An 11,975-nucleotide genomic window follows, 5' to 3' on the forward strand; every position below is an offset into this window, starting at 1 on the left:
TTCTCAGAGAACTCATTAGTTGCTCAGGTTTAAAAGTGTGTTTACACTTAAAAATGTCTGACTGTGGGAAACATATGTGGTTTGAGAAATAAAGTTCAAGGCAAAAATCCTAAATGTATTCCATACATGCTGCAGACAGAACTTTCTCACTAGGCTTCCCACAAAATGCCAGGAAATACAGGTATAAACCAATGTAACTGAGCACAGTGCGAAACCTGTGTGTGGCCGGACCATTGTAGCACAGTGACTCTTGTGAGATGGAGCTGAAAGTGATTAATGTTCTTGTTCAACTCTACTTCCTGCTGTGATAGGGATAGTGTTGCCTGGCAACTGCCTGCGGCCTTTCGTTGACTGTTTTGGCTTCGTGGTAGATCCGAGGTGCCTTCTCTGCTAGGCTTCTATGCGAGGCATATACTAATCATTGCAGTATGACAGCATTGTTAAATGACCATTGCTTTTATAACCAGCACTTTAGCAGCTAGGAAGCCATTTCTTCAAATGGGATGGCCCGATCATATTTCTCTAATAACATGGAGTTAAACACAATTTCAAAGCTAGTAACTTTGTTTTATATCTGAGAGGATTATCAGCTCAGTCTGTTCGTTTTTATAAGGTCAGATTAGTGATGTTTGCATATGTCAGGCCCTTTCTATGCTCCACCTATCTTCATTACTGACATGGTAAACATATACTCTAGTATTGAAGCTGACTGTTTTACACAATATACACAATTGCAACTAGACTCCTACACAAATTAGACCTGCAGCTGGATCCATAACATAACAAAGAATACACAGGTTAATTTTTGTCTATAACTGTGATTACTCTCATTTTCTCACTGGTTTGTCAAGATATGAAATTGATCCTCAAGTTTTCAATTCATTTGACAAACTTTTTTACCACAACTTCTGTACTGTGTTTGAATTCAGTACTCTGTCTTTTTCAGCTCCAGCTTTGGTCTCCACCATCTCCCAAAGGAAATATAGAGTTTAGATGCTACCTGCTCCAATTTGTTTACTAGTCACTAACTGTGTCTGTAGGCATAGCAAGTAATTAAGTTTATTTACTTAGTTACTGTATTTCAATGTCAATGTGATGTATTGTACCTTTACTTTACTGAAATAGTTAAAGGGACATTGTGTACTTTTTAATGCTCTACATTTATTTGACAGACAAAAGCAAATGTAGATTATTTATTAAAAAATATAATCAGCTAATAAATAATTAGATTTAGAGTCACCAATTAACCTAATATGCTTGTCTGTTGACTGTGAGAGGAAAAATGAGCTAAAACTCCCCCTAAAACTCAAGAAATCCAAAGGGAGCTGCAAATTACGAGGATAATTAGCCCTTTCACATATAAAATATAAAATACTGAATAGTGATAATGATAATAAATCTCCAGCTGTGTGCCACACATTAAAAAGTGCTTCCACATGAATTTATGGTTTTCTCATTTATAGATGTTTTACATATGGAGTTGATTGTGCAGTTAAAGCATAGCTTTATGCAAAGATGTTTTTAATAATGAATTATTTATAAGTCAGTAAAATAGTGGTGTTTCTGACATAGGTAACCATAGCTATGAAATGTTTACCTCATCAGGGATCAAGTTGCGCTTTTTGCAGTATCATATGCCTTTGTGTTGAAACCATCGGAGACTTGCTGATGCAGAAAAATAATGAATAAATAAAGAAATCTAGAAAGATATATATATATGTATTCTGTAATCTTTGTTTAGTCTATGTCTGGACTGCTCTTTGTTTCCATGGCAACACTTTCCCATTTTGAGTTTGATGAGAAGTGCAGAGATGAAACAAGGTCACTCAACAATCATATCTCAGTGAAAAACCCCACATGGATGGCACATGCTTCAATAAAAGCAAAGCTGTTTGTAATCTTGGCACGTCTTATTCTCCCATCGCTTAGCAACAGGCAGTGCTTCAGCCATGTGTGCTCTGATGGCCAGGACCACTACACTAAAGAAAGGGCTGCAGGTGTCAGCCTACACTGAGGCGCTTTAAGCATTAACAATGGATGTAATCAAGAGGCAGGACACACATTGTTTTCACTCAATAATTAAATCTGTCACTAATGCAGTTAAAAGCTTTACTGTAATAACTGGTCATAATTACCTCTGTCAGGTGAAACTGTCAAGCCAAGGATCCATTACAAATCTATTTAAAGCTGTATCCAGGAAATATAAAACCTGGAATCACATGTACTGTAAACACAGACAAACACAGAGAATACAATTTTGTTTTGTTGATATTCTCAATAGTGGGATAATTATAGAGAGCGATATTGGAAGACATCACATTTCCCAGTCAGTATCTCTAATACCTGTTAATCTGCTCCTCCGGGCAAAGATAAAGGAGTTGATGCGTGCTGGCTGTTCCCAAAGGAAACAAATGATTCTCTGCTAATTAACTATGTGAGAAAACACTGATAATCCTCTGTTATTCCAATATGAGCCATGCCCCTGCACTGGTCCCCTGGAAGAAAGCGACGGAAGACTAAATAATCAGTGACTGACTATGCGGAAAATGTTTGGCTTTCTGTGTGACAAGTAAGAGTTCAAATATTAGCTTTTTGAACAATTAACACATGCCTCGGGTTGTCTTGTTTGCAGCACCAAGTTCTTCTAAGTGTTTCTTAGAACTTCCTGCTCTAGACCTCTGCATCTCTCTCACATGAAAATGTCAGAAAGTTGCAGCAGACAAGCCCATTACTTGGAAAAGAGGACTTCCTGTCCAGCACAAATAACTCCCTTGTATTATCTTTGCTAGAAGGCCATCAAGCCATTGTGGACTGGGTAAAACAATGCCCCGCAGGACTTGTTTGCAGTGTTTCTTTCTTTTCTCCTCACTATTCAATTCTTAGTTCTTGTGTCTGTGATCACTAGTGGCACGTCAGGCCAGGATGAAGAGGTCTCCTCTACTGCTCTCCAGTCAAATGACAATGATTATATTCAGAGGAGAGAGATAATTGCTTCTGCTTGTGGGAGTAAAGTGCTATAATGATGCTTAGAGGAAAACATACATGGAAGTAACACAGTGTGATCCGGAGTATTTGCTGATAGTGTCATGCTATACACATTTTTCTTCATTAAAATAATAAACATTAATTTTAAAGCAAGAGATGTACACTAATACAGTTTGAAAATATGCTGTTGCAGCAACAAATGTACTGGAATACTGAAGCTTATCAGGGAACAATGAGTGAATAAATGTGTATAGCATGACACTATCAGCAAATACTCAGGACCACACTGTGTTACTTCCATGTATGTTTTCCTCTAAGCATCATTATAGCATTTTACTCCTACAAGCACAAGCATGTTTGATGTTTAATGTAAAATAATTTTCCCCCAAATCTGAGTGAACTAAACAACATTATGCTGTAATGGCCTCAGTGCTAGATGATACATGAAGGAGGTGTAATGGAGAGGCTGAGTGGCTATTAAAGGGTCTGAAAACATAAGTGTGCTGCTCCTTGGCACTGAATGCTGATGAACTGTCCATAAAGCAAGAGGTTGGATCATGAACAGCGTTTAGTAGGCCGTGAAAGGAGGAAGACAAGATGCAAAGCTGAAAGGAAAGATCACTGATGGGAGGGAGGCAGAGCAAGAAAGAGTTGGACAGAGTGTTGTTTGGCTCTGCTAAGACAAGTGTCCCATTCCATCATTTGATCAGGGGTGTATACTGTGTGTCTTTATTTATTCAGCTGAGGTCTGTGAATAATGGAGAACACACTGAGGAGGGCTCTTGTCATCAGAGGTGAAGATAGAGCAAGATCAATTCTCTCTTTTTACTTGAGTGTGTGTGTGTGTGTGTGTGTGTGTGGCTGGGGGGGGGGGGGGGGGGGGGTATGTGCGTGTGTGTTTGCATTGTAAAACCTATTTATGTGTTTGGAAGTGTAATTGAGTGTACATCTTTTCGATTAACTGTCTCGTCAATTCTCTCTGCTGCTTCTAAAATTAGTCATCATTCTCAAATCGTTCAGGCACAGCTTCTCAATTCCCATCATTAGCTATTTGACTATTATTAGATCCTGCCATGAAGTCATCTCCCCCTGAGCATCGCTTCTTTTCATTCCCCCCTGAACTCTGGCCTTCATACTGCCAGCCAATACAAAACCTGACAGCCCTGATTGCATAAGAAACACTCCTCATGCATGAATGCACTGCAGTGAGTCCTGAATGCGTAAGAGGATTTTATGAGCAGGTTTTAGACTTCTCCCTGTCTAATCAACCTTCATTTTTAGATTTATCCTGCCAGTATGTGCTTTGTTTAGTACCATGGTGCAATATAGGGAAATCAGCCCAGAAAGCTACTTCAGCAGCAGTTTCTGAGCCCGACACACTCAACCCTGAGTTAAGCTGGACCTGGCTTTTGCAGTTGTTATATAATGGCTGCTGATGCTGATAGCAGTGTATGATGAGGAAGTGAGTGAGTCACTCTTTGGTGATGGAGAATGTATCTGCTATTTAGGTGCAGGTTTGCCCTCAGGTGCTTTTCTTTGTTGTCATCTTCCAGCCAAGTCTAAACAGTCACACAGCAGGTGATAAGACACAACCTCTGAATGAGAATCAGAGGTGAAGGAATCCAGTTAGACTGTGCACAATCCAGTTTCAAGAAACAGGGATTCAAAGAAAAATTACAAAATTTAGTGGATTCAGTGTATGAGGCCAAATTTACCAGTGAAGTTATCAAAGTTGTTACGACTTTGTAACTGTCTGAATCCAGACACTAAATCAGATAAAAATGTAATGCTTAAACACACATAACACACATTACTTAGCTAGCTGTTATGTAAACAGTCACGATCTTCAGAGATCCTAAGACTTGGGCAGAATGTGCCACCAATCAAAAAAAAATCCACAGGTACATTAAATACTGCAACAGGAAGGAACCAAGATAAACCATTAAAAAAATCACAGTTCCACAGATAAAATTCAGATCCCTTCAGTCTTGATTCCCAGGATGACTCATTTGAAAAATACAATGGCACTGCTACCCTGTCACCAACAGATTTGGTGCCTGACATCCATGTCATGATAATAGCTATCCAAGGTCCAGGGGCGTCCTACGCGCTGCAACCAAAACAACTGCAATCAAGAGATAAAAACCCTGCTCTCTGAGGATCACGGGAGGGAGATTGCTACTGTAAATTAAACAGAATTCTTGTGTCAGTCTGTAATAACCTTCTGCTTTGGGAACAGTCTCGCTGCGAGCCTTAAGGGATTTTATAGGCTCTGCTTCTCTTGCTGTTGACCCTGTTAATCACAGCAATATCTGTAGTGTGATGACGTTTTCTGGGAAACAGGTTTAATGCATGATTGACTGTGCCACTGTGATGATATAAAACTCTGTCGTTTACACAAACACACAATAAAAAGTATCATGATTCATAATATCTAGTTTCCCTAAGCTCTCAAAATTGTCTTCTTTATAACCCGGTTAATGGATTTCTACTGATGAGTTTATTTTTACATCTGATTAAGCAATAAGAAAGAAAGATCCCTTAGTTTGCTTATGTGGTCAGAAACAGTGACTTAATGATTTAAAACATTTGACCTTTTATCTAATCTGCCTTCCCCATAATGAACTCGCAAATCTACTCATGCACATTATTTAATTTAAATATACTGTATTGAAGTGTTATTATGTTTTTTTTGTTGTTGTTGTTTTTTTTTTACTTTGCAATCTGTGTCCAAAAAACAAATTAATGAGCTTAATTCAAATGTGTTTTACATTAGAATTAAGATCATTAATTTGTTTTTTTATAAAATAGCATTATACACACGGAATTCCTGAGGTTAGATTCCTGGTGTTGACAATATTAAGTGTTAGTTTGACATTTAAGACATTTTAGCATTAATTCTTGAGTCAAATTAGTCAAATTATAATTACAGATATTCTTTATTAAAATTTTGACTAGTTAAAATGTAGTTGCAGATATCTTAAATTACAGTTTTGACTAGTCATAAATATATTGCAGATTTCTAAAATTTCAAAAAAAAAATCCTGTCTATCTGTTATATGTTAAATGGACTTGCCATAGTTACCCATTATTCCGTCTTTACATGAAGCTAACTGGCTGCTTCCTGTAGCTTTACATTTAATGGACAGATGATTCTTTAAAGTTAACAACTCCTGGTAAAAAGGCAAATAACTTTTCTTATAATGTTAAACTATTCCTTTCACAGGTTTTTATATGTTGCAAAGAGCAAGTAAAAAAGTTCTGAGTTAATAAAATAGTGCATTTGCTGCTGTGGCAGAAGCAAAAAAAAAATGTTTCAGTGTTGGACCCCTGTGTCTGAGTATTCTGGTAGCTTGAAGGCTGCTTGGCTGATTTTCAGTTTCTCGCCTTTCTGAATGTTGACAGCTGGCTTGCATTATTAACCGTGCAGCATCTGTCTGGCTTTCACAACATCACCCCGTCCTTCTCCTCCTCCTCCTCCTCCCCCCCATTCTGCCTGCAAGACTCAGCTCTCTCGAGCTCTAATGAGGACAGAAAATGTGCAAGATTTCAGTAGAGAAAACTCTGGAATAAGGGCTGAGAACAAAAAAGCTACTCTGTCCACTGCAAAGTGGCTGGTGGTTTTCCTTCCAGTTGTCTGATAGGAGGTTGGTTCTAATAAAAACATCACCAGCAGCACTTTGTGTCCTGAGCCACTGAATTACACTTAATTTGGCCTAACTAAGTGAAAAGCTCACACACACACACTAAGAACTTGGCAAATTGTTGTGTCAGTGTTTCACTTTTGCAAACCTCTGGCATTTCTGTTCTCATAAATATGTATGTCATGACTATTTCTGTCACCCAGTGTTCATTTCTATGGTTAGAGTGAGTAATGCTTTTTCATCCAGAGAGAATGAACCCGCGTGATATTTACACACAATAAGTTTTTACTTTACAAACACTCTGTGGCCCTTGATTTGTTTTAAAACTAATCTCTTTTGACAGCCTCGCATGAAAAGACCTTATATGTAAAGTTTATTGTAATATGCCCTTTAGCCTCATTAGTTAGTTTTTTGTTTGTTTTTTTAAACGAAACGTGTGTCATTACGTAATTGTAGCTTTCTAGACAGTCTCACAGACATGTGCAAGAAAAGGCAGATCATTTAAAACATTATTTAATATAAAGTTATTTTCCTGTTAGTTTCAGAGTTTATTGAAGAAACAGCACATTCAGATTAATTAATTTGTTAAAATACCCTTTTGCCATAGTCTTGATTTACAGGTAAAAACTGAAATACCTCAATTAGTGATCTTTGACCTTTACTAGCAGCATGAAGGAACTTTCTCAAAAACTCCTAGATGGATTTCTATGACAAATTTTACACTGATGTTTAGGTTCATTAGAGGGTAAATCTTACTGGATTGGACTGTAAGCTTTTTGCTTAGTGATAATTAGCAAATGTTAACTTGTTTAGTTTGGTATCAGAGACAGTAGTATAACTCTGGATCTCTGTTGTGTCTTCATCACATCATCATATTGATTCTTGTCATTAATCTACTGTATTTTGTTTTTTTTAAGGCGAAAAATATTTCTGAAAGATTTAAGACACTGTAACATCCTTTATGTCCAAATTACTCTAAATAGTTAAATGGTCTTTTTAAGCTGGCAGCTCTGCCTGCCCTGTTGCCCTCCTGTTGTGCAGTTGGACTGATGATTTGTAAAAGCTGCAGTATAGCACTTCTCTTTCTGGCCCAGTAAGCTTTTCATGAGTCCCAGCTCCATCCTTGTATTCACCTGTAATCTTTCAGCATAGGCCCCCATGTGAGTCACTCAACATTTTCTGTGGGCTGAACATTGATGTTTGCTGAAGAGGTCAGAGTCCAGATGCAAACATCAACACAGGACATATTGTGTGATGGTAAATTGTTCCCTGCACTAGCTGATGAAATGTCATTTTATTGAGCAACCACTGTTTTAATCAATGTCCTTGTTAGTGTTTACTGTACAAAACGCACATGTAGCAAAATAATCTAATTTAAATCGGGGACATTGTGTATTTTGTGTAATGAGCCCATTTGTTATGCAACCACACACAGAGAATAATCCTCTTTATGAAAAATAAAAACTCACAGATTACACCCACTCCCATAATACTAAAATGGATAAAACAAAAAACCAGACTAAATGAAAATACATCTGGCCCCAACTGTGCTGATATTTAGGGCAGATGCTCACTTAGAGGAAATATACTTCCGCCAAAAGACTTTAAGCTTGCTGACGTGAGCAATGAAGGGATAGAAGGTCCAAATATAAATGTAAATATGACATCTATCATTATCAGGAGAGACTTGTGGTGTATGATAGGTAACAGAAGGATAGGAGGGAAGGATGACATAGCCATTAATCAACTGACTGCACTCATTTTGGAAAATTACAACCTTCTGTAGCTGTCGAGTATTGTTTGAGTTTGCGGTTTGTTTAATATTAAAGTCATGCACAGTATATTCTCAGGAAGAGCTTTCTTACAGCAGGAGATTGAAAAGACCCAAACACAGAACATTTGACGCTGCATGAAGAACTGTTGGTAATGTTCTAGTGAGCAAGATTAATGTTGCTCCAGACTGTGCAATTGTACCAAAAACAAAAATTTTAATATGGAAATATGTGGTGCATTACTTTATAGATTATCTGTTCCAAGTATTCCAATCTGTGCTAAGACATGTTGAGCACATTACACCTCATAAAACCTTGTTACAAAACTAAGCAGCAGTATAGAGCAGCAGGATGGGAGGCAAAAGACTGCGGGATCAAATCCAGCCTACCCAAAATCCCCAGGCTACCCACCAGGTGTGTCCCTGAGCAGGACACTCAGTGCTAGCTCCCTTGGCACCGCCAGTGGGTGCCCACTGCCCCTACCCCCACCCCCTAGGTGGATGGGTTAATGCAGGGAAAGAATTTTATTGTAACACGTATGTGCAATATGTATATGTGCTCAATGGTTACAATAAAGGGTTCTTCTGAGCGGAAGGCATACATAGACACCACATTTGTGCCGGGTACAGGCTGGAAGTTCCAAAGTCAAAATGGGACACACTGCCGAAAGTAGTTGAGAATGACCATGCTAAGATCCTGTAGGACTTACAAATATAGATTGACAAACTACTAATTGCCAACCAAACCAACATAGTAGTGGTGGACAAAGGACAAACAGAAGAACAAGGCCAGAGTGATACAAAGTGGAAGTGTCAATAGCAACATCAACAAGAAGGAACACGAGAAGCTCGAGAAATACCAAGGACTGAAAGAAGAGTTTGAAAAGATGTGGAAGGTGAAGGCACAAGATGTCTCTGTGGTAATTGAAAGACTGGTAATTTAAATAATAATTCCCCACTTGCCAATATGTATAAATACACACACATAAAGTGAAAAAATATATATATATATATATATACAAACACATATACATGTGTGTGTGTGTGTGTGTGTGCATATATATATATATATATATATATATATATATATATATATATATGCACACATAATTCATTTTAGATAAAGAAGAAATAACAAAACCTAAAAAATAATGGAGGAAAAAAGAAATCAAAATTCAAGAAGAATCCCACATGTCAAATTCATTTATTCATTTTTGACAAACAAAAGAAAAAAGTTTATGCCAGGACTAATACACTGGATTGCATCATAATGTACAGGTGTTCCCGTTATTGCATCCCTCTCCCGTGTGGTTCAGAGCTGTGAGTCTTTCCAACAGACTAAGGTTGTGTCTTGCTGCAGCGTAAAGCAGCAAAGCCTCTGTAGGTCATTTGTGATTCAGCTAAGGACATGTCACTCCACTGCACCACTAGACTGATGCTGCTAATGCATCTGATTGACCTTGTTCATGGACAGTGTCACCTCAGGAAAGACCAAATTTTAAAAAGAACAGAGAAGAGTTGTGCTTTCTATAAGCTGATAAGAAAACGCAAAAATACTTTTCATACAAGTCATTCTGAATGGAGTTTTACTGAAAAGACAAAGCTTTTACAATAATTCGAAAATGTATCAGTCAAATGACATAAAATTACTCACAGACAGTAAGTGAATAAAAAACAGTAACTTGAAGGGGAGTCATGATGTTCTCACAATAAAAGTGTGACACTGAAAAGAGTCATCGGGCATCTGTGGGCTTGAGGTGGTGCGTTGTATTTTTCCAGTCAGTAATTACGAGATAAAAATTTACATTTTACTTGAAACACTACAAATGACAACATGCTGATAAAGAAAAATACAAGACAAAACATTAAAGCAGCTTTTAAAAAAATGATACTGTAGAATCATGAACTGCAACTCAAATATCTTAAAGTATTATGCTCAGTTTTGTATTTTAATTTTTTAATATAGTGTTGGGTCCGTTCCTGGAGGTTCAGTGTTATTATGCATCCCCAGGCAGACGGCGACCTGGAGCGTCTGCACTTATCAGTGACTCAGTGTGTGCAGAGGATGACAGCACCAACCTGGAGCCAACAGAGAGTGCTAATTGTGTCTGGTTGGACTCCAATGCATGAGTCTGGGAAATAGAACAACACAAACCAGCTACAGCCACTGTTTTTTTCTGGCTGCCTACAGAGGGCAGCTTGTCCCAAGACGCCTCAGCAAGCTATGCCAAACTGTATCTGCAATCTTAATCACTGTAGTCAGCTTTAAAAAGCAGATTCGAGTCATGCAGTTTATCCAACAAACTCAAACTCACTTTTGTGAGTAATATGTAATATGCATATCTTTTACATAAAAATGTGTTACTGGGTATTTAATGTCACTGGAATGTGAGATGTTGCTCCCTAAGTGGTGATGAATAAATGTTTAAACCTCTACATGCTCTAATAACTGTAAGCGAGTTAGTGGAACATTTGGCAAGACACCTTTTAACCATCTCTGCAGAGACCATTTTGAGTTACTTCTTTTCTTTGTGTCTGTGCAGCTTCATCTACCTGAATAGTATGTATCTGAATTTGTGATGAGGTGAGAATGAACAATGTAAATGGTCTGCACTTATATAGTGCTTTTCTACCTATAGGCACTCAAAGCACTTTACACTGCTTCTTATTCACCCATTCGCACTCACCATCACACACACACTCACACCGATGGGGGAGCTGCTATGCAGCAGGCCAACACTCACCAGGAGCAACTAAGTTGGGGTTCAGTGTCTTGCTTAAGGGCACTTCAACATGTGACCGGAGGAGCTGGGGATTGAATCAGCAACTGTGAGATTGTCGCCCCAGTCCCAATGTCACTTGTGCATTATGTCAGATAAGTGTGTGTACCCTCCCCCGTCTAGTGAGGTGCATGGTGGGGTGTGGGTAATCATTCTGATGTGACCTTCAGGTATATGTTATTGTCTGGTGTACCATGGGAGGATAAAACAGGAGCACGAGAAACTGTTTGCCTTACAAAGTAAGTGCTCGTATTCTAGGCCTGTAGAGTCTGGACTTGTAAAATCTCAGTGGGACACAGAAATGTAATGACCATGACAATAACCCATCTGTGCAACTATTTAAAGCTTTAAAACTCCTGCTTATTAAATGCATCAGTAGGTATCAGTGGTGATGAGGTGCAGTGAAAGAATCCGTTTCTGGAGTAGCAGGTGCTACAGTTACTTGATAAATGTGAGAGCTCCCCCTACTGGTGGGATCTAAGATCACAATAGAAAACGAAATAGAATAGAATGCAAATAGAAATAGAAAGAATCACCTGTGTTCAGTTAAAAAAAGAAAATGGTAACTGAGAATAACACAATATGATCCAACGTGTCTGCAAAACACATGTTGTTGTTTACTCGTGTGTGCATGGCATATTTGTACCCTGAGGTGGTGATGATGATGCCCTTTATTTCTTGTGGGTGGACTAGAGAGGTGGAGGGGCAAAGGGAGGGAAGTGAAGTTGTGCAAGGGGTGCAAGGCCAATGCAGGCAGAAAGGCTGAATTTTGGGGGTTGACACAGAAACTGTGTT

This window comes from Channa argus, chromosome 13 (genome assembly GCF_033026475.1).
Source record: "Channa argus isolate prfri chromosome 13, Channa argus male v1.0, whole genome shotgun sequence".
Classification (NCBI taxonomy): domain Eukaryota; kingdom Metazoa; phylum Chordata; class Actinopteri; order Anabantiformes; family Channidae; genus Channa; species Channa argus.